This window comes from Furipterus horrens, unplaced genomic scaffold (assembly GCF_987537825.1).
Source record: "Furipterus horrens unplaced genomic scaffold, mFurHor1.1.pri manual_scaffold_2, whole genome shotgun sequence".
Taxonomy (NCBI): Eukaryota; Metazoa; Chordata; class Mammalia; order Chiroptera; family Furipteridae; genus Furipterus; species Furipterus horrens.
Genome location: NW_028327172.1, coordinates 57,564,083 through 57,585,229, shown reverse-complemented (window position 1 = coordinate 57,585,229; position 21,147 = coordinate 57,564,083). Strand labels below are relative to the sequence as shown.

The 21,147-nt window shown below is 39.4% G+C and overlaps 1 protein-coding gene and 1 pseudogene across 1 annotated transcript in view; one reads left to right on the top strand and one right to left on the bottom strand.

The window, feature by feature from the left end:
* GRM5 (glutamate metabotropic receptor 5) overlaps positions 1 to 21,147 on the bottom strand; it is a 481,197-nt gene that overhangs the window by 184,784 nt on the left and 275,266 nt on the right. The window lies entirely within an intron of this gene.
* Positions 17,740 to 18,448, top strand: LOC150018622 (vesicle transport protein USE1 pseudogene; annotated as a pseudogene).

The following is a 21,147-nucleotide window of genomic DNA, read 5'->3' as shown; positions in this document are numbered from 1 at the left end:
CAGACAGATATGAGTTTGATTTCAGCCACCTCCTCAACTTATTTGATTAGACCTTGAGCTTCCATAAAACTCTTTTTCATCATCTGCAAAATGTGAGACAAAAGCACCGCCTCTACATGGTTATTGTTAAATCAATGACAAAATACAAAAAAACATCTTATTCATCACCTTTATCTCAAAGCACTCATATAAAACTGACACCAAGTGAAAGGACCATTGCAAAGATAAGATAAAAATTCATAATGTGGTGCTCACAGCATCTACTACAATACCTAGGCCCTTGAAAAATATTCTTTAAATGAATAAATACTAGGAACTTCTAAGTGTGATACTGCAAAGACAACTCCATGTTTCAAGTTTTTGTCCATACATAAAAACAAAACATTTCTTCTTATTTCATTCTATAATATTTACCAATGCCTATTCTGTATTAGGTGCTGTTTTAGGTTTTGGGTATAAGTGAGTGAGTGTAATCTCATTCACTTATGAACTTGTAGGGAGCACACCCAATCTAATTTTGAAAAATTTGTTAATACTTCTCAGAGAATGACTGAGAGGCACGAGGGTACAAAAATAGCGAAGAACTGGAGTGACCAAATTATAGTATTGGTGGAGTGAATAGTATAAATACTAGAGAAAGCCTAGTTCATTTTGGGCCTGTGTGAGGAACTTTACACCATAAATATGCTTGCTACTTTTCTTCAGTGTCACTCACTAACCTCTCTGGATACTGATTCCAGACAGTCCCTCAAACATTGTTGTTCTCACTTGTGTCTGGGCTCCATTTCAGCAAATCACTTTCTTATCCCCAGCTCTGTCTTCCGTCTATCTGCTCAGCTTTGAGGTCATGCCTATTTCTCCCGACGCCTGACATCTGTTCATGACCCTTCCTTGGCTTCTTCCTGTATGCTGCCCTTGGCATGCAGACATAGGCCCAGCTGTGGAGCATGGTGATAACGATGACCACCAGACACCAGCTGAGACTCAGCTGGGAAGAAATGAATGGTCCTGATGCTCTTATTTAATCAAAACGTTTTTTGGTTTTTTCTTAATGAGGAATGTTTGAAGTTCTTTCTTTATACCAGAAACAGTCACAGATATTGAGGAATCTAAATAACCTGCACTTTGAGAGCTCATTATCCAGCAGTGAAAACAACCTGAAAACAAATGCATAGTGCAGCAAAGAGGTGCTGATAAAATTTGTGCAGAGGTCTGGTAACATGGAGATGATTCTTATTTTACAGTCAATTTATCAATGCAGATAAATAAGAATACAGTTGAACATATATAATAGAAATGCATCTATCAGATATCAGTGTTATTGTTTTTGTTTCTTATGGTTAATTCAACCTTTTTATTATATAATATGAAATTTAGAATTTCTTGACCCTGAATTTCAGATATATTGATATAATTTAGAATATGTGATTCTAACTTAATAGCTCATATTTTATTTTTTTGAACAGAGCTTTATTTTTTGGGAGAAAAGAAATTCCATCATTGTGGGAAGGCATATTGTAAGCCTTGGACAAAGAAAGCAATATAATGAAATAGATTCATTCATTAAAATAGGATATTATATGTAATTCTCCAATGATGTTTTTATTCATGATAATTCATCTTTTAAAAAAAATATGAACTCTACAATGAATTACAGTTTCATTTAAAAGAAAAGGGTTCCTAATTCATATAACTTGTCATAGTTTGGCATTAATAGATAAACAACTAAACTTCTATTTTGGATTTGATGCCACACTAGGTGTTGAGGCAACTAAAATGAAGGGCATGGTCCTTGCCCTCAAAGACCCATCATCACTCTAGTCACAGAGATACAAGATGCTCTGATGTGGTGCAGTGAAATGCTCTTCTACAACAGGGTGGGTCTGGGGGTGAGAGGGGCTATCAGGCAAGAGGTACAGCCTGAATTGGATGTAAAAGTAAATTCTATAATCACTGATTTCACATTCAGTTTTGACCTCACATCTTTATTCATCTCTCTGCTCAGTGATTTGGGTTAGTTTTACAAGTGAAATTTGCATAGGTAGAGTTCAGAAGAGAAGCATTTTAAAGCAGCATATAGACAAGTTTACAAAACCTGATATGTGAACACAGAGGACCCCTTCCTTTTGTATCTTCTTTAAATAATTTGCCACTGACATTTTGGAGGGTTAAAACTGCAGTGCAGCTCTGAAGATTCCATGGGGTGAAGGTGGGAAGAGAGGAGGATGAGCAGAGCAGCATAAAAGTGGTATAGGAGAGGATATTACATTTCTAACAAAGTTAAATAGGGGCTTGATTCAAATCCTATTGTGACCACAGTTTTATTTTTTCTTTATTACTGGAGAAAGGATTACATTTTAACATATTTTAATTACTATATTAATTCATGTAATCATTTTTCTATATTCCTAAGAATAATGAGTAGATGTGTCATAATTCTGGTGTTTGGTATTTCATAAGGATAATCATTACTCAGCTATGTAGGAAGACCTGATGGTAATCTTATTGGAAGTAAGAAACGTTATCTGTGAAGTCAAAGCAATTAGAAATATGGATTCATGTAGAAAAAAATTTATAATTTCAACCACTATATTGATGACTGTTTTATACCTCCTGCTACTCTCTACTATATCTATTCACTGTGACTTGGATATTCCACAGATACTTCAATCTCAACATCTGGATTTATTTTCCCACACTTCCATATCATCTTGTTTTTCCTAACACTGGTAATAGATATTATACCCCCTCACTTGTTTAAGCCAGAATTTTAGGAGTTATTCACAGTTCCTACCTTCTCTTCTACTGTATTACCCATGACATTTCTCATGAACCCTCAACAAATTGGCATTTAGTCATGACCAAGTTCTGTCATTCTGTCATAAGTCTCCCTCAAATAGGACTCTTCTCCATCCAATTGATTCTTATTAACCAAGAATATTACAACTTACAATCAATTTCTCTGGTTCCACAATGAATTTTCATGATGTAAATGATGATATCATCCTCCAGCTTGAGGATGATGTCATCAATTATTTACTTAGCTAGGCCTATGGGCTCTTCATAATCTGGTCCCAGCCTTACTCAGTCCTTATCTGCTATAGCTCTCCTCAGAAGGAATTCTGTTCTGAAAATACTGGAAGCTCTGTATCATTTACTTTTGTCTCTGAATAACTCATGTGAAAGCCCTCAATATTCAGCTCAAACCAGATCTCCTTTAAGGAATTTTCCTAGACCTCAGGTTGGTTAGAGACTCTCATCCTACCATAGCACCCTTATCCAATAACCTATGTACTCTAATAACTCCCTATTCTGACCTGTCCTTCCCTATGGACTCCTTAAGGGCAGGAGTGATGATTTGTTTATCTCTGTCTCTAGCTCCTCCTATGGATTTTTGTATAGATGCTCAACAAAAGCTCTTTGATTGTATTAAGACATGGACATGGGCATGAATGGATGAATGAGTAAGTAAGTGAACTGAATTATGATTAGCTACCGGATGAACTTCACATAAAAATAATGCTGAATGAACAGAGCCTGACCTTCATGCAAGGCCCTAATGACATTCAAAAGCCCCACACTGATGTTCTCTGTGACCTCTAATGAGTCACTTAGTCTCTCATCTGTAAAGCTTAATTAGTAATTTGGCAGTAAGTGTAGGCTCTTAAAATGCTAGGTGTTAAATTCATTGCTTCAGAAACACTGTCATGCTCATATTCATTTGGAATAAAACTTTAAGATATGCAACAACATTCCATTTACAATGAAAAATGCTGGGTTCCCTCTTGCTCAATAGAGACTTAATGGCAGCTGGCTTCCAGTTGCTCGTGAAGATGCCTCAGCTTTACATGAAAGTGCTTCCATTTCTGAGGTGCCAAATCTCTTAATTCCAGGGCAACCTTTCACGATGGCTGCAGCTGGGGGCTGACATAGAGTGAATGGGAGGAGAGGCAAATCGACAATTCTCTTAATGGAAATGGTGGCACACGGTCAGTCAGATGACCAGAAACGGAACAGTTTCTCCACTGGGCCTGAATCCCTATGCTGAGTGGTTTACTTCAGAGGACAGAAAAAGGAGTATGTACTTCTTACAGCTTTTAACCAACTGGGGAATCCAAGAAAGTGTAAATTTTAAAAAAGTTTAAGGCTACACACAAAGATGATATGATATAGAATTGAATTTTATTCAGTTTCAACTCATTCAACAGAATTTTTTCTGAGGTTCTACTATTTGCAAAACACTACATTAGGTTTTGTGGGAAGTACAGTGATATATGGATGAAAGACAGTTCCAAGCCTCTGTAGTTTCACATGGGTAGCAGTAGGGCATGTTACTAACATAAATGAACCTGTTATAAAGGCTAGAATGGAAATACAAAGTATTGTGGGGATAGGAAGGGGAAAGGTGATTTCTGAGAAAGCTTTTCAGAGCAAGTAGAACTTAGGCAACTGGGGAGGCTCCCAAACGGCACCCCTCATCCCTGTCCAATTCTGAAAAAGCTGAGTAACAGTATAGGGCAAAGCATCACCATAATTATTGATGACACTAAGCTGGAAGACTAGTCAAATGGAGAGTCAAGTGGGCTTATTGAAACTGATACCTGGAACTAGGAAGACTTACCCGCCCAACAAGGTAGCAGTAGACCAGATACGCCTCTCTACATGGACCGGCTGCACATGTAAACCTTAGGAACACACAACAGCTCTTTCTCTAAAAGAAGGATCACTTCCCACAGAAGAAAGGTAAAGGGGAGCTGATCCGAGTTATTCTTTCCAAACTTATGTTAGAGATGTCACTCTACCTCCTCAGAGAGAAGCCCAGAGCCACACTAACTAGGCTCCTTCTTAGAAAGGAAATATTAGGAGTAGGGAAGAAATGCTCCTAATGTATAATAGGATTAAGGTGGTGAAAGAGTGCGAAGGACATCTCAGGCAGAGGAACAGCTTAATGTGAACTTTGTAAGCAAGCCCTGAGTGAAACAGATGTGGGATTAATCCTAATTCTCCCTTGATCTACATAAACTCTCTGACCCTTGGCTTCCTCATCTCCAATTTGGGCTAATATTATTCATTTCACAGTCTCAATAAATAGTAGCTATGATAACATTTACTATCAGAATGACTGGACAAGAGATAGGTATGTTGAATAATAAGACAGCTTCCTTCACAAAGTGATTATAAGATTTTGAGTTTTATTAAATAATCAATTTCTTTATGATTTATCAGCTTGGTGAGGTCAAATCCCTGTGTATTGGGAGTTCCTGAAGTGAACTGAACACATTAAACACATGTATTCCACCATATTGCTATAATATATTGGTATAGGAAGAGTCTCGTATGGATTGGTGCAGCATAAGAACACCACAGGCAGGTACAGTAAATAGGACACGCAAAAAAGTGTAGAGATAAGTATAAGGATATGACAAAGCTTAAGTGAAGTAATGGAAATGTAAATGAAGATTGTCAAAGGGCATAAGGGTGGAAAAAAAGGCTAGGCATAATTTCATTTTTAGTTCCACCCTTCTTAGAGCATCTAACTTTTTTTATGGGATCAGGCTAATGAGCCTGAACAAGCTTTAAACTGAACCAGCAATGCTCCAGGGACCTAAATGCTTTTAAATGCACAAGCAGAAGACCATGATGATCACAGAGCTAAGAATTATTCAGGTATGCACTTTCTTGGTCTTTTAGAAAGCAATGATATGAGTATTTTTATTTCATTATATACATGAATGTTAATGGCTATAGAATCATCTTAGGCTGTTGATTATATGTGACTATAGGGACAGATGAACTATTTCTCCTTTGCATGAATGTGCTAGAATGCTAAAGGGCTTCCATTACCAGACTTTTTGTTGAAGACTAAATGCAAACTGGGATCTTCAAATGGAACAATTTCTACATGATGAAGTACCTGCTCTTAAATGATCTCTGAACTTAACCATGTAGCCCTTTGTCTTCTACCAGTTTAATGGCTGAATTCAGAGTGGTAAGTTATGTGTCTGGATCAGAGGCTATAGAATAATTGGAAAGCATTACTTACAGTCATTTAGGTGTGACATCTGATGAGCAGAAACAATATTGCAAAAAAGCTTGCATGCCTCTTAATTTTTATCAAATGTATTTTCAGAAGGAGGCCAAAAGGCCTTATCTAATTACAATTTAACAACTTCTAAAATGATTATGTAACATGTATGAATGGTTTATATTTTTTGAAGATACAATTCTTAGATGTTGAAAAAAATTACTGCTTGACCTCTCCTTAACTCAGCCATTTTCCAAATATGTACTTTCATTATTTTTATAATACAGCTGTCCTACTTGCTCTGTAAGACAAAATATTGAGATTCACCAGGAAGAAACTTTTCATGCAATAGCATATTTATACTTTGTGTGATCATATTAATGTTTTGGAAGGTTCCAGGTCAGTATTTATAGGAAAGAACTATGGTATTTTTTAAAGAAATTTCTCTAGACCACAAGTAATTCTATATTTCCCATTATCAAAGAAGCACTGATATGATTCTAGCATGGTGACTTAGATTAAACTTTCTTTTAATATTTGAATATCTTCTGGTGGGGTTTTTCTTGTTTTTCAATTACAATGGTCCTGTAAGAATAGTTGCAATTTAGTTTTCAAGAAGTCAACACACGTCATTGGTAGTTGTATAATTATAATGGTAAAGAATGACAGATGATTTGGATATTATACTACTCATTATTATTTCCACTTAGTTGGGATGTCTAGTTTAGGTGAAATGGTAATTTATAAGGAACAGCACTTGGGTGTTCCAAGTCAGACAAACCTGGATTTGATTATGGAGTGCTTCTGGGAAAATTATATAACATTTCTGAGTTTCAGTTTGTTCCTTAGTAAAATGGGTTTTATAAAATGGTACCTACCTCACAGCAAGATTATGAAGATTAAATGGATAATATATGTAAAGCACTGGCACAGAATTTGGCATGCAGAAAGTCCTCAAGAGGTATTTGAATGAGAGAATAGAAGACATCTTTCAACTATATCAAACTTATCCCTAAACTTTAAAGGTCATGGTTAAATTCCATGTCAGTTGATGTGTTAAGTCTAAAAGACTCTGGAGAAGGTGATACTATATATCCCTGTATATGATTTTCCTTTAAAATATTTTTCCTTGTAAGCCTGCCAGCTGCAATTTGAGCACTGATTCTCTTTCCGTTATGACTAGATTGGCACAGGAGCTGATTTAGCATATAATTTATATCTTGTGTGTATACAGTATATAGTGTATATAGTTCTATATATAGATGTTTGTAAGATGCTCATCATGGAATCAAATCTTGTCAGCAATTCCCTTTCAAACGCAGCTGCACCCAACTGACTCTTACCCTGGGGAGGAAATATTTCACTCCCCCACAAAGCCACATGAAGCCAGGAATGTGAAAAGGAGCTGACATAAGGCAGTTTTTCTCTAAAGGAGAGCTGTTTTTTTCTAACAGTAGTTGCCAGAGGACCCATGTGTTTGGTTCTGTCATTAAGGATTGGTGTGATTTTGTATGAGTTCCCAGAGGAGCATTTAATGTTCTGTGATTTCTTGTGAGGATTAGGATAGTGCTTTGCAAGTTCCCACTCAATACTCATTTGTTATCCAACAGTAAAATACAATAAATGGATAACTGTAACAGAGGTGCAAAATCATGTTCACTGTCATCCAACTGTCTGGTGCAGTGTTCAAGTGAAGTAATGGGGTACACATTAGAGAATAAACATCTGGCAGAGCCTTTTTGCCTCAGATACATGGCTGTATAAATGCCATGTGAATTAAAATTTACATGGATTAAGCTGACCCATAAAATACATGCAAAATTGTGAATCAGTGTAAAGCGCTTTTTCCTGGACAGAGGTTTTATAACTTTCATCAATATCTTACAGAATCCACAATTCAAAAATTAGGGGCTGCATTGAAGACCAAGGCTCTACACTTACAGAATTCTCTTTGTAGGCGGGTAAACTAATGAAATATTTAATCTCATTCTGCCTGAGAATGTTTATATGTGTCTATCTTGGCACTACTTCCATTCAGTTATGCTAACCATGAATCTTGAAAGTCATCCCAGACATCTCACCTTGTGTAATCTAGCATCAAGTGCTGTTTTATTCACCAAATACTTCTCAAATCCATCCACTTTTCTCCAGCTCTACCAACTGAATCCAGTCATACTTTCACCACCTTTAATCAGAACAACTGCACTGTCTTGAGTGTCTATCCTTCCCCAGTCTTGTCCTCCTCCGATCCATTTTTCACAAGGCAGCTAGGGGACCTAAATCATATTACATCCTTCCATGATTAAAATAATTTAGTGAGATCTCTCAGGGTAAAGACAAAAGTCCTAAGCATGATCCTGTATCATCTGGCCCTTGCTTACCCCTGCAGCCCCGCTATGCTGCACACTCCCATTTGTTCTTTTGAGGCAGAACAACCTTCCTTTAAACCTTCAAATGTGCAATGCCTTCTTCTGCCAAAGAGTCTCAGTACATACTGTCCCCTCTGCTTGAATACTTAAAACTGTATTTCTTCATCTAATTAACTCCATTAATTTCATATCTCCAAGCGGCAGATATTACCTTAGCAAAATCTTCCATGGCCTCCATAGTTAGGTCAATTCCAATATGCACAGTTACAGAAACACATTCCTCTATTTCAGAGCACTTATCACAACTGTGAGTTTTTATTTACTTTGTGACTATTTGATAAATGTGAATCCTTACAAGTAGACTGCAAACTCCATGAAAAAAGAAAGTATCCTTTTTTTAATCCTCACCCAAGGATATGATTTTTATTGATTTTAGAGAGAGAGGGGGGAAGAGAGAGAGAGAGAGAGAAGCATCAATTGGTTGCCTCTTGTATGTGTCCCCACTGGGGATTGAACCCGCAACTTAGGTACTTAGGTATCTGCCCTGACTGGGAATGGAACTCAGAACATTTTGGTGTATGGATGGGACAGAGCTCCAATCAATTGGGCAATGTGGCCAGGGTGAAAGTACTCTTAACTATTGAATATCCATGGCTTGGCATTATGGCTTCAATAAGCATTTGTTGAATGAATGAATGGTCTATTTTATTGAATGATAAGATTTTTAGAAGTAGAGATCATATGTACAGTGGATTGAACAAATTGAAGGATTTTTAACCATTTTCCCTGAGACCAAATGCTCTCTTCATTCACTTTCTAGTTATGTGGTCTTGGGGGTTTGTAAGCTTCTATGTTCTAGAAATAGCTATAACCTATGCAGTAACTGCAGTTGTTTCAAGCTTCCAGGTGCAGAAAACTGAGGCCTAGTAACAACAACCAGATAAACCATTTCTATTTTCATCAGATCATTTGTGAGAAGACTCAGACATGTAGATAGAAACAGAGACTCTGGACCTTCACTGGAGCTTCTGCATGGAATCAGATCACAAGAGAGGTTTAGAGTTACCAAACTTCACTCAGTTCCTAGGCCTAATCTGTCAGTATAATCCCTTCAAATATGTGCAGTGGTTGCTGGTGAGTGCCATGGAGACTGCACTTCAGGGCCAAGGCATTTATTCTCTCAGCTGCCAGGAGAGCTGACTGCTGACAACTCACAACGGAGCCCCTCTCCAGGAGTTAGTTCAGCCAGAGGAGCTAGGAAGCTGCCTCACTCTAGGCTCTCAGCAGCCATGAGAGCGTCCTGCTACCAATGTGGATGCACAAAGGCTGACACTCTTACTTCAAATGGGACAACTCGCTCAGGAGGGTGAAGTGCCATTCCGCTGTAAGATAAAAAAACTAGTACATTTTGGGTCCAGTGTGTATGAAACCAGTAAGCACTAGTATGACACAAAAGTAGATATTCCAGATCCCATGTCATCCACCACTGCTAAATCAGTAAGTTTCCCAGAGCTAACTCCTAAGGCTGCCTGGGGAGTTTCTTATGACCCAATGATAGAGGGAAAAAAGCTAAGCTTGATTAATGGATAAGCTAGTTTATAGGTACAAGGCAAAAAATGGGCTATTGCGAAACCACATATGGATTATATATGGATTATTGGATAGCATTGAATGATTGGTCAATTAGGGACTGCAAGGGAAAAAAGGGGGAAATTGGCAGCAGCTAGGAGGTCTGGGGAAAAGATATATGTATGAACTACCTATGGGGGTGGCCAAAGTGTGAAAAGAGCTCTGTGTTGCATATTATAGTTCATCAGAGGAGGCACCAATGAACCATTTGATATCAGCCATTCTTTGTTGTGGCCACCCCTTTGCTGGCAGAATGGGCTCAAGAGTAGCTATTGGATAATCATGGATCCAACAGCAAGACTCTCATTCTCTGAGATTGAACTACCTACTTGCACTCTATAGGTTCAACTTATAAGCAATAGAGACCAAGTTGAGTCCCCAATATGACAATATTGCTCAAGGAGTCCAACCAGACACATGGTAATAAGTTCTCTGTGTTGTACTTCTTCCACCTTGAATGGGGCAATGATTTATTCTGACTGATACTAACACACCTATTCCATGTACGTACTTATCTTTCCTGCCCACAGGGCTTCAGCCAGCATCACTAAATGGAGGTTCACCAAGTGCTCGGTTTACCAACATGGGATCCTGCCTACTGTTGCGTTAGACCAAGGGACTCACTGGTCAACCAAAGGGGTGTGGCTTGGTGGTCACATATTCATGGGATTCACTGGTTCTATCACACAGTGCATGGCCCAAAACCTGCCAGCCTTATAGAGTAATGGGACAACATCTTGAAGGCACAGTTATTAGAGTAGGTACAGTGCCCTGCAAGGATGAAGTGCAATTCTCTAAGATACAGTAAACATTTTTAATAAGTGAGGTATTGCTGTGTGTCCAGTAGGTTGAAAACTTTCAGCAGCCAAGCAGTTCAGCAACCAAGTAGTAACACTATTAGTGGTTCCACTTACCATCACCCCAAGCAGGGTATTTGTGCTTTCCAGCATCATACATTTAGGTTTTGTGGCTCTAGATGTCTTGGTTCTCAAACAGGAACACAGCAGGGGATACAACATGTATTCCAATAAAATTTTAGTTTCAGCTGTCACTCTGTCACTTTAGGCTTCTTGGGGGAAGAGATCAGCAAGCAAGAAAAAGAACCACTAGGCTGGCATGGATAATTGGCCCCATCATCAAGAAGGGAAGAGATGCCAATGCATCATGGCCACAATAATAGGGAAGGATATGACTGCTTCTTGGGTGAATCACTGGAGTGTCTTCTGGCACCTCCCTGATCCATCACGGCAGAAAATTAACAAGTGCAGTAGCCATGATATATGAAAGACATGGTGACCTGTTGCAACTGTCTCATAGTTCAACTTCTTTTTCTGCCCAGCCCTGCTTTGTTCATCCATCACAGACACTTTCTAGTAAAGTTCATGTATGCAAAGTGCATTCTCAATGTCTGTTTTCTGGAGACCCAGCCTATGATAGTGCTTTGAGTCCAAAAGGAAATCCAGCTTCTCTTTGATATTTGGTGTTTACTTGGTTTTATGGGAAAGTGATGTATACTTGAAGGTACTCAAGAGGTATTTTTGAATGATTTATTAGGGTCAAAAACATATTACTCATTGAATTAAGACTCATTAGTAAGGTGTTATTGGCTAAATTATGTTCCCTACCTCCATTTATATGTTGAAGTCTTAACCCCCCAGTAATTAAGAATGTAAACACCATATTTAGAGATAAGGTCTTTAAAGAGGGGATTAAGGTTAAACGAGGTCACAAGTCTGTGTGTGGAAGTAATGCAATAGGACTGGTGTCCTTATAAGAAAAAGAGACTAGGACACACATTTATGAGCACTTATCATGTGGTGGCTAAGGTCTTAATAACTTTATATGCATCACCTCATTAACCTTTGCAATAACCCAAATACACCGTCAGTTCATTCAGGCTGCTATAATAAAATATCATAGACTGGGTGGCTTAAACAACACACATGTATTTCTCACAGTCTGAAGTGTAGGAAGTCCAAGATTGAGGTGCCAGCAGATTTTTTCTCTAGTGAGGGGCTGCTTCCTGTTTTTCAGATAGCTGCCTTCTTATATCTTCATATGGCTTCTCCTTGCTGTATGCATGTGGAGAGAGGGATTCTGACTTTTCTCTTTTTAGAAGGTCACTAACCCCATGATAAAGACCCCACTTTCATGATCTAATTTAATATTAGTTATGTCCCAAAGGCTTCACCTCCAAATACCAACATTTTAAGGATTTGGGGCTCAGAATATGAATTTGCAGGGGACACAAGCATTCAGTCCATAGTAATACCTATTTAAAGGAGATTGATGGTAAAAGAAGTTAAGGACCTTGCCCAGGGTCACACAATAAGCAACAGGGCCTGATTTGAAGTTCAGAGCTTATTCTCTACCGAGTCCACTTTTATACACAGAGCATCAGTAACTGTCTTCCCTACATAGAACATCATACAGAGGACAAGGACCACTGCATATTTCAATCTCAAAGAAATTCAAAGGTACTTGTGGCAGAAAAGGAAGCCCAGTATATAAAGGAACTGAACATTCTGAAAATTATTTTATCATCTCTGAAACTGTTAGAAAGATTTAATGGAGCTAACAGAAAAAGTGAATGAGTGACTCTGCCTGACTCTTTTGCTCTTTTTATCATTCTTCCATGAATTTAATTTCTAAGGCATGAAACTGGTCTATCTGCAAAGTTCTGCACTTGATGCTGTGGATACAAAAGTAAACAAGACAGACACAGCCCCTTGAATTCATGAGACTTTTTTGTCTTTTTATCTCTATGCCTTTTCTGTTCTCTCCTAACTACCCTTTTCCCAGGAAGAAACCAACTTGGCATAATTTAGGAGGCCCGGTCTGCCCTGGGTCAGAGGGATGCATATGTGCTTTCACTTCCTTTTGTTTGCATAAAGCTCTTCCCCTCTCTCTCTTTTTTTTTCTTTTCTTATTTTGTAATTTTGTTTCCATGAATTAATTTTTCTTTCCGTTTTTAGCACCAGCATAAACTTATTACCAAATATATTATGTCTAAGAGCTACCAAACTTGTAAGTATGTAAGAAATTATACCTATATATTCTAGGTAAGACAGATAACACAATTACCACCCACATCCTAAAAGAAGCTGAATTTCTGGGGCTCATCTTCCATCTCTGTCCAGCATGGGGATTGGATGAGCCTGGAGCTAGTTCTCTGTCCTGGCTGAACATTAGAATCACTTGGGGGTCATTGAAGACACATCAGTGCTTGATCTTTACTCCTAGAGACTCTTACTTATTTAACCTGGTATGGGGTCTGGAGAGTGTTATTTTGTAAAACCTCCCCAGGCGGTTTTAATGGTAGCTAGAATGGAGAACCACAGAACAGGATCATTTTTTAGGTCCCCTTTGGCTTTAACATTCAGTCACCCCCTGAATGTAACTTTTATAAAGATAGATGCCCAAAGTATTATTGTGTTAGAAACTCAAATTTCATCTCCATACCCCAAATTTGATTAACTTGCTCTTGTGGTGAGGATGTCATATCAATGCACTGAAGATTTTGACAGGGAGTTAGGTGACGTTGCCTAAATGCTTCCCAATAGAACAGTGGTATTTTTCTCCTTCCTTGGTGCCACTCCTCATCTACTACAATAACCTTTCTCTGTGCCTCCTATTAATCTCATCTCCAACCCTTCTTCCATATACTTGCCAAAAATGATTCATCTTTAAAGAATTCAATCTGATTATATCACTCCCCTTCAAAAATTGCTATTTCCCCAAGATCAAGTACAACCTCCTTGGTTATGTCACACACAAAACTGATTTTCTTTTTCAACTTAAGATAGTCATACTCATACACTCTACATATTTTAGTCTAATAACCTAACAATAACCCATATTTTATAGCACTTACTACACATTACCTACTTGTTAAAGGTGTTTACATATATTAACTTATTGAAGCCTTATAACAATCCTGTGCATTAGATACTGTTATGCTCCATTTTACCCATAAAGAAACCAAGACTCCAAGAAGTTCAGTAACTTCCTAAAGACACACAGCTAGAATTTTATGTGGAATTCAAAATCTAACACTTCGATCTCAAATCCTGTGCTTCTTGAACACTATGTGTTATTACCTCCTCCACATATCTCATCTAAGCATATTTGTTGTATTTTTTAATCCTCACCTGAAGATATGTTTATCACTTTCAGTGAGAGAGAAACATGAATGTGAGAGAGAAACATCGATCAGTTGCCTCCAGTGAGCGCTCCAACCAACCAGTTTTTGTAGGGACAGGACTCCAACCAACTGAACCGCCTGGCCAGGGCTATTTGTCCTATTTTTAATGCTCGTCTTTTGTCAGGTCCTCAAATATTGATTAGCATTTATGATCTTTCAAGTCAACTGAAGTGTTCATTCTCCTGGAAGAAGTTTCTAAGTCTTCAAGCTTCTTCACTCTACCTTTAGTGCCTCTCTTCTACTATCCAGACACCTTGTTTTGACATCTCTATTGTGGCATTTATTGTACTATAGTAAGTTTCTTTTCAAGTGTCTACCTCAAAGTGGAATGAAATCTAGTCTGTGAGATTCTTGAGATCAGGGAATGTATCTTTTATTTATGTACTTCTATTATCCACTATGGTGGAGACTAAAGTCCCTGACATGGAGTCTTCTTTTAGGTAGAACAACCTTATAATATGATACCCAACCCAGGAGAATTTTGAGAGTGAAAAGGGGTACTATTAATGGTTGGTTGCCCAGGGATAATAGACATAAACCTGGATGTACGGTCACCTTATTTTTAAAACTGCTTCCTCAGGTGATTTTCTCCATGTTTCAATATTAAATTCCCTCATAAAGAATACATAAATTGATCTGCTTTAAGTAAGTCCTTTATTTTGCATGTAGCATTGTACGAATTCTCCAAAACATGAGTGCTTATAATTTTACAACATCTATACTTTTTCTTATAGCTTAAATAAAAAATTAGTAGATGGTGACAAATCACTGGCATTGTTAAGGGAAAGCTCATGAAGTTGGTGATCTTAGAGTAAATTAATTGCTGACCAACATGGTATATAGATTGCAATGTTTGAGGATTAATGCAGTTGAACCTTTTCTTAGTCTTGCTTGATGGGGTCCAAGGAGTGATTCTCCATCTCTCTGTATAGCTCCTTTCTCAGCTTCTCAAGAACACTGGTAGATAATCTGATGGATCCTGCATTAGTCATTAAGAAGATGACCACTCGTGCTTGATTATCTGGGGTTGACTCCAAGTTCTGCTATCAATTAGCTGTACGATCTTGAGGAAATTATTTAATGTGCCCATATCTTTCCAGATACCTGTATCTGGCTGAGAATGTTGGCTAATACTTTAAATTTTTGTACCATGAGGCCTCCAGTGAGTAACACAAGCCTGAGGTTTTGATTCAAGCTGAGGACCTTTAGGTCTCAAGCATCAGCTATGTACCAGTGGTACTATCAGCCATGACCCAGCTGAAAAAACAAGGTCTTTTCCTTATTTATGTATAAGTTTTTCACAAATTTTTGAAGAGGAAGGATATATGGAAATATGTGATTTGAACATTCTTTGTGTATCTAAACAACCTTCATACAATATCCTTAAAACTGTACTCCTTTATTGAACTGATAAAAGCAATTTGAAGAGCATCAAGTAGTGGTAGATCAAGGCAGGAAAAAACAGCCTAACTGGGTGCTTTGCTTGCCAACATGTTGAGCAAAGGAAGTGTTTTTGTTTGTTTGTTTGTTTTTTATATGATCTAAAAGACTAAATGAGAAAGGGAATAACTTTGTCAGCATGTTATTTAATGCTTTCTCTTTTATCCATCTCTTGAAGGCATCTCACTTTTGGGGAAATACTGGGGTGAGGGGAGGCAAAGAAACGTGGCATAAAAACTAAAGGCTTTGAGATATAAATATTTGATTTGAATAGTCTCTCTGCACTTTGCATGTGACATTTCAAATCATTTTCCTTTTTTGAGCTTGCTTTAATCTGTAAACATGTAAGCCCATCTCCACCACAGGGATTTAGTGACTATAACGTTAGATAACATGTGTAAAAGATCCTTCCACACAGTCTCACACACTGAAGATGTTCAGGGTTGAGTAAATGATTTACTTTTTCTAAAGTTTTTAAAAAGGTTTTTTAATGGGAAAATCTGCTCTTGTTACTTAGGAGTGAGAAAAACTGGCCTTTTTGCTCTATTGTGGGGTCTATCTGGATACTTTAAAGACATCACCTGGTTCACCACCCTTAAGATCTCCTTTGCTTATTAAAAAACATTTATTAAGATCTGATATGAACCAGATACCATGGTAGAAACTCAGTTATGGAAATGAATGATAGAACACTTGCTCTCAAAAGGTCTAATGGGAGAGACAGGTAAACAGAAAATCATGATACCATATTTTGTCAATTCTAGTTTCCACTTTTTTTTCTTATTTTCACCTCCTGAGACACATATCTTATATTTGATGACATCTTTTCCATGATGGAAATGGTAGGTGCTATTCTGGAAAAAGCTTCCCAAAGGAAAGGTGCTCAGTGATCTGTCAGTGAGAAGACCAAGGAAGGAGGAAGCTGGCAAGGAGAGTGGCACATGCAAGGTCACAACAGATGAATGATCATGTTCAGGGACCTGTGCATCATTCTGTGTAGTAATAGCATAAGGGTGGGATGTGGGGGGATAAAGTAGTGACGGGCCATGAGGCTAAAGGGTTAAGTAGAGGTCAGATTATGTGGATCCAGGTTAAGTGATCTAGTCTTTATCTGATGAGCAATAAAGGGTCCTTTAAGCAGGGTCTAGCAAGCCTGATTTTCAATGTTGACAAGATTCCCCTGGACTAACAGCATGGAAGAAAGTAGGCTCTGACAGTGAGGACCAGAATATGGAAGGGACTTTGGACATGGATCCCAAACCCAGCTGTCTGGAGTGAAGTAACCAAGGGAAGTGTCTGGAGAGGAGGCCATCTCAGTGTCATCCAAACTGGTCAGAGCAGAAGCCCATGTGCCCTGGCATGAACCTGTGGCACTGGGTGGCTGGGCTCTTTGTCTCAACTGACCATAAGTAAATACAAACTGTATTTCCATGATCATTTCTGGGCAAACATGTATTCCTGGCATCATCGCCATGTGCCCTGGGGGCAAATTTAGCTGGGTTTTGAATGTGTGAATGCTCCATTATCGCTGTGCATCTGAAAATCTCTGTCTTCACAAACACGCACTGAACAAATGGAGTCTGTTCTCAACAGGAAACAACTGTGCTATGAGGTTGGCACAGAAAGCAAGTAACAGCTCTGCTGCCTACCAAGTGGCCTCTTCTAGTTTCTTGCTAAAGGCCCCTTTGGCTCTCTCTCCCCCACACACCAGAAGGAAAGGCTGCATAGTTGCATTCACAACTGCAATTGTTTCAAATTAAACTGCCCCAGGAGCTGAATTACCTCAGCTAATGCTTCTCAGTAGTCCTGTGGCACTCTGTAATCAAGTGCTTTCATACAACAATCCCTTAGGACAGGCGTTGTTCCTTTATCTGTTCCAAAATAAAGCACTTGCAAAGTTGCAGTCAAGTTCACTACAGAAAGTGTGGTTTTGATTGGTTTCATAAGTATGGTGTGTGGGAAGAACATAGTGGGAAGAAAATTAAAAAAAAAAAAAAAAAACCCACAAAAGGTCTAGAAAAGTATAGTTTCCAGGGTGAAGGGACATCGTACCACTGTTTGGTGGTGGCTTCATGGAGGCTGAAGCCAAACCTGGTGCGGGCAGATGGCAGCAGAAAAGTGGGACAGAGCGGTGTTTGGAGAAGGACTTGGGAGTCTTCAAGTACATGATTTGGGCCCTGAAAGCCCAGGCAAGCAAACTGGCCTCTGAGGTGATCAATGACTGTTCCTTCAATGCTGTCATACTTTCTGAAGGGGGTGCTGCAGGGAGAAGCTGACCTCCTCCTCAGACCCACCATGCCAAGCACAGGCAGGGGACGGGTGCTGCCACCAAGACAGTGCATCTGCAGTCGAGGGCTTGACACCTCAGAGAATTGCAGAGTGAATTGCTAGGCAGGGGCTCTGCTGGAGACCCCAAACTGTCTGTGAGGAAGAAACTAAAGTGGTGGCGCCCAGGCCAGGGATGAGAAGTTGGCATCTTAGCTAGACCTCATCCTACTACACCAGAATCTGCAGGAGAAGCTAGCAGAAGAAATGCAAGGCCTGGCCTGGAGCCTTAACACCAACACACTGCCCAGAATATCTTTAAGAAGGACAACCAGACCCTGTTGCACTCACTCAGGATGCCCAAGCAGAATCTGGAGTAGCTAGAGATAGAATCAGAGTGGCAGGAGCAGCACACACAAAAAAATCAATTGGCTGGTTTAGGCCATCCTTATTATTGTCTGCTTTGTGTTTATCAGCATGATCCTCTTCACTCCTATAATGCCCAAACTGAAATGAAGACCTGGCAAGAAAGAGAGAGAGAGAAGGAAAAGGAAGAAAAAGAAAGAAAGAAAGAAAGAAAGAAAGAAAGAAAGAAAAGAAAGAAAGAAAGAAAGAAAGAAAGAAAGGAAGGAAGGAAGGAAGGAAGGAAGGAAGGAAGGAAGGAAGGAAGGAAGGAAGGAAAGAAAGAAAGAAAGAATAAAGAAAGAATTTCCAGAACATCCTTATGAAAGCCCCTTTTATATATTTTTAGGGCCTGGCAGAAACTTGTTGAACTGGTGACCATTTTGCCTGGCCCTAACTTGTGAACCAAAGCCCAAGAAAGCAGTGATAGTAGGATATGGATTTCCACCAAGTAGGGATTAGTGAATGGCTCTGCCACTTACCACTAGTGGCATCTTGGACAAGTCACTTAAGTTTCTCAGAACTCACATTCTTCTCTTCACAGAATAAGTGTGTATGAAAATAGAACATGCCTTTCAAAATATAATGAACTCTTCAACTCTAAAAAATCAAAATTATTTGATAAAAAATTGAAGCAAATTATTTGTTGGCTCCTAGTTTCATTTATTAATTAAAAAATATATCACTGGACTTCCGGCCAAGATGGAGGCTTAGACGGACACGCTAGGTCTCCCTCTACAACTATAGTGGAATACAACTACTTCAAAACAAAGGATAACTAGAAATTCCAGAAAATAAAGCTACACGGAAGCCCAACATATGAAGTTATAAACCAGCGGTGCCATTTGGGCAGGTAAGAGTTAAAGAAGGCAAAGCTGCTTGCGGAGCGGCGGGGCGGGGCGGCGAAAAATCCTGGAGGCCTCAAGCCCCTGGCGTGCGCGACTCCAATCAAGCCCCTGGCCTGCGCGACTCCTGCGCGACTCCTGCGCGACTCCGGCGCTGGGGAACAGCCGCAGCATCGCCTTGAACAGTGAGGCCCAGGGGGGCGGGAGGACGGATCCCGGTCTCCTAGCTGAATAACTGTGTGAATCCATCTTGGACCCCCGCCCCCACAGAAAGCACCACAGGGCTACGAAATAGGTCACGCGCCTGCCGGTCGCTGATTTGTGACGCGTACGCAGGCACTGCCCCCTGCTCCCGACAGCCAGCCCAGGAAAACAAAACGCATCTGTCAAAATGAGGCAGGCAACTTTAGAAATACCGGTAACACAACTCACCAGACAGCAGATAGAGAACCTGACAGATGAACAGATAAGAAACCTGTCAGAGGCTCAGTTCTGGGCCATTGTTATCAGGTGGCTTACAGAATTCACAAAAGAGCAGGAAAAAGATATGAAAGAAGCGAAAAACTTTCATAACGAAAGGAACAAAACCACATATGAGACAGATGGTGAGGAATCCAGAGTCCATTTCAACAAACTGGAATATGGAGAAGAAACTAGCAGTCAACCAATGCAGCGAGAGGAAATGGCAAGCAACAATGAGAGGATCAGAAACCTCTGGGACAGCTATAAAAGGCCCAACATAAGAATCATTGGTTTGCCAGAGAATGAGGAAGATGAACTAGAACTTGAAAAATTGAGTGAAAATATAATAAAGGAGAACTTCCCAGACTTGGGGAAGGGAATAGACTTGCAGGTCCAAGAAGCAAGGAGAGTTCCCAAGAGACTGGACCCAGGGAGAACCACTCCAAGACACATTATAATCAAAATGTCAAAAATTAAAGATAAAGAGAGAATCTTAAAAGCAGCAAGAGAGAAGAAAAGAATTATGTACAAAGGGGTCCCAATTAGACTATCAGCTGACTTCTCAAGGGAAACCCTACAGACAAGAAGGAACTGGCAAGAAATATTCAAAGTAATGAAAATCCAAAACCTACAACCACGAATACTCTATCCAGCGAAATTGACATTCAGAATAGAAGGACAGAGAAAGTGTTTCCAGGACAAAATAAAACTGAAAGAGTTCATTAGATCCAAACCACTGTTATATGAGAAGTTAAAGGGACTGGTTTAAAAAACAGAAGCTAGGGAGATGAAACAAAGGCAAACGAAACAGGCAACGAGAGTGGAAAAGGAACTGTGGGTAAGGGAAATATAGTGGGGGGAGGTCAACAGGGAGGGGGAGTGGGGAGAGGGAGGGAGATGATATAGGAATTGGAGATCATGGTAGGAGGGAATGGAATAGACGGAGAGAGGTTGGGAGGAACTGTAAGCACAACTAATGGACATAATCTAAAAGGGGGGGACAACTGGAGGGAGGGGGCCACCGGGTGGAGGGGAGCAGAGGGAAGGGAAAGTGGCACAAATGTAATATTTTAATCAATAAAACACATTAAATCCTAAAAAAAAAAAAAAAAAAAAAAAAAAAAAAAAAAAAAGAAATATTGAAAAAAAAAATATATCACTGAAGCCTATTACACATGGTAGGTAGGTTTGTGTAAGTATGTGTGAGAGTGTGTGTGCGTGTGTGCACGTGCGTGCGCGCGTGTGTGTAGGGTAGCACTGAGAAGGGGCATTCCAGGTAGAAGGACCAGGGTATGCAAAGTCCCTGAACCAAAATGATTGCAAGCTTGGGAATTTGAAAAACAAAATCCATGTTACAGAAGCACTGAAAATTGAGGTAGAAAAGTTACACTATTAAGGGTGAATTGGGGCCAGGGGTGCTGATCATTTAGGGTCTTATTAACTCAGTGTATTTGTGTTGCAGAGGGGAACAGATGGGGCACTTAGATTAGGATAATTAGGAAAATT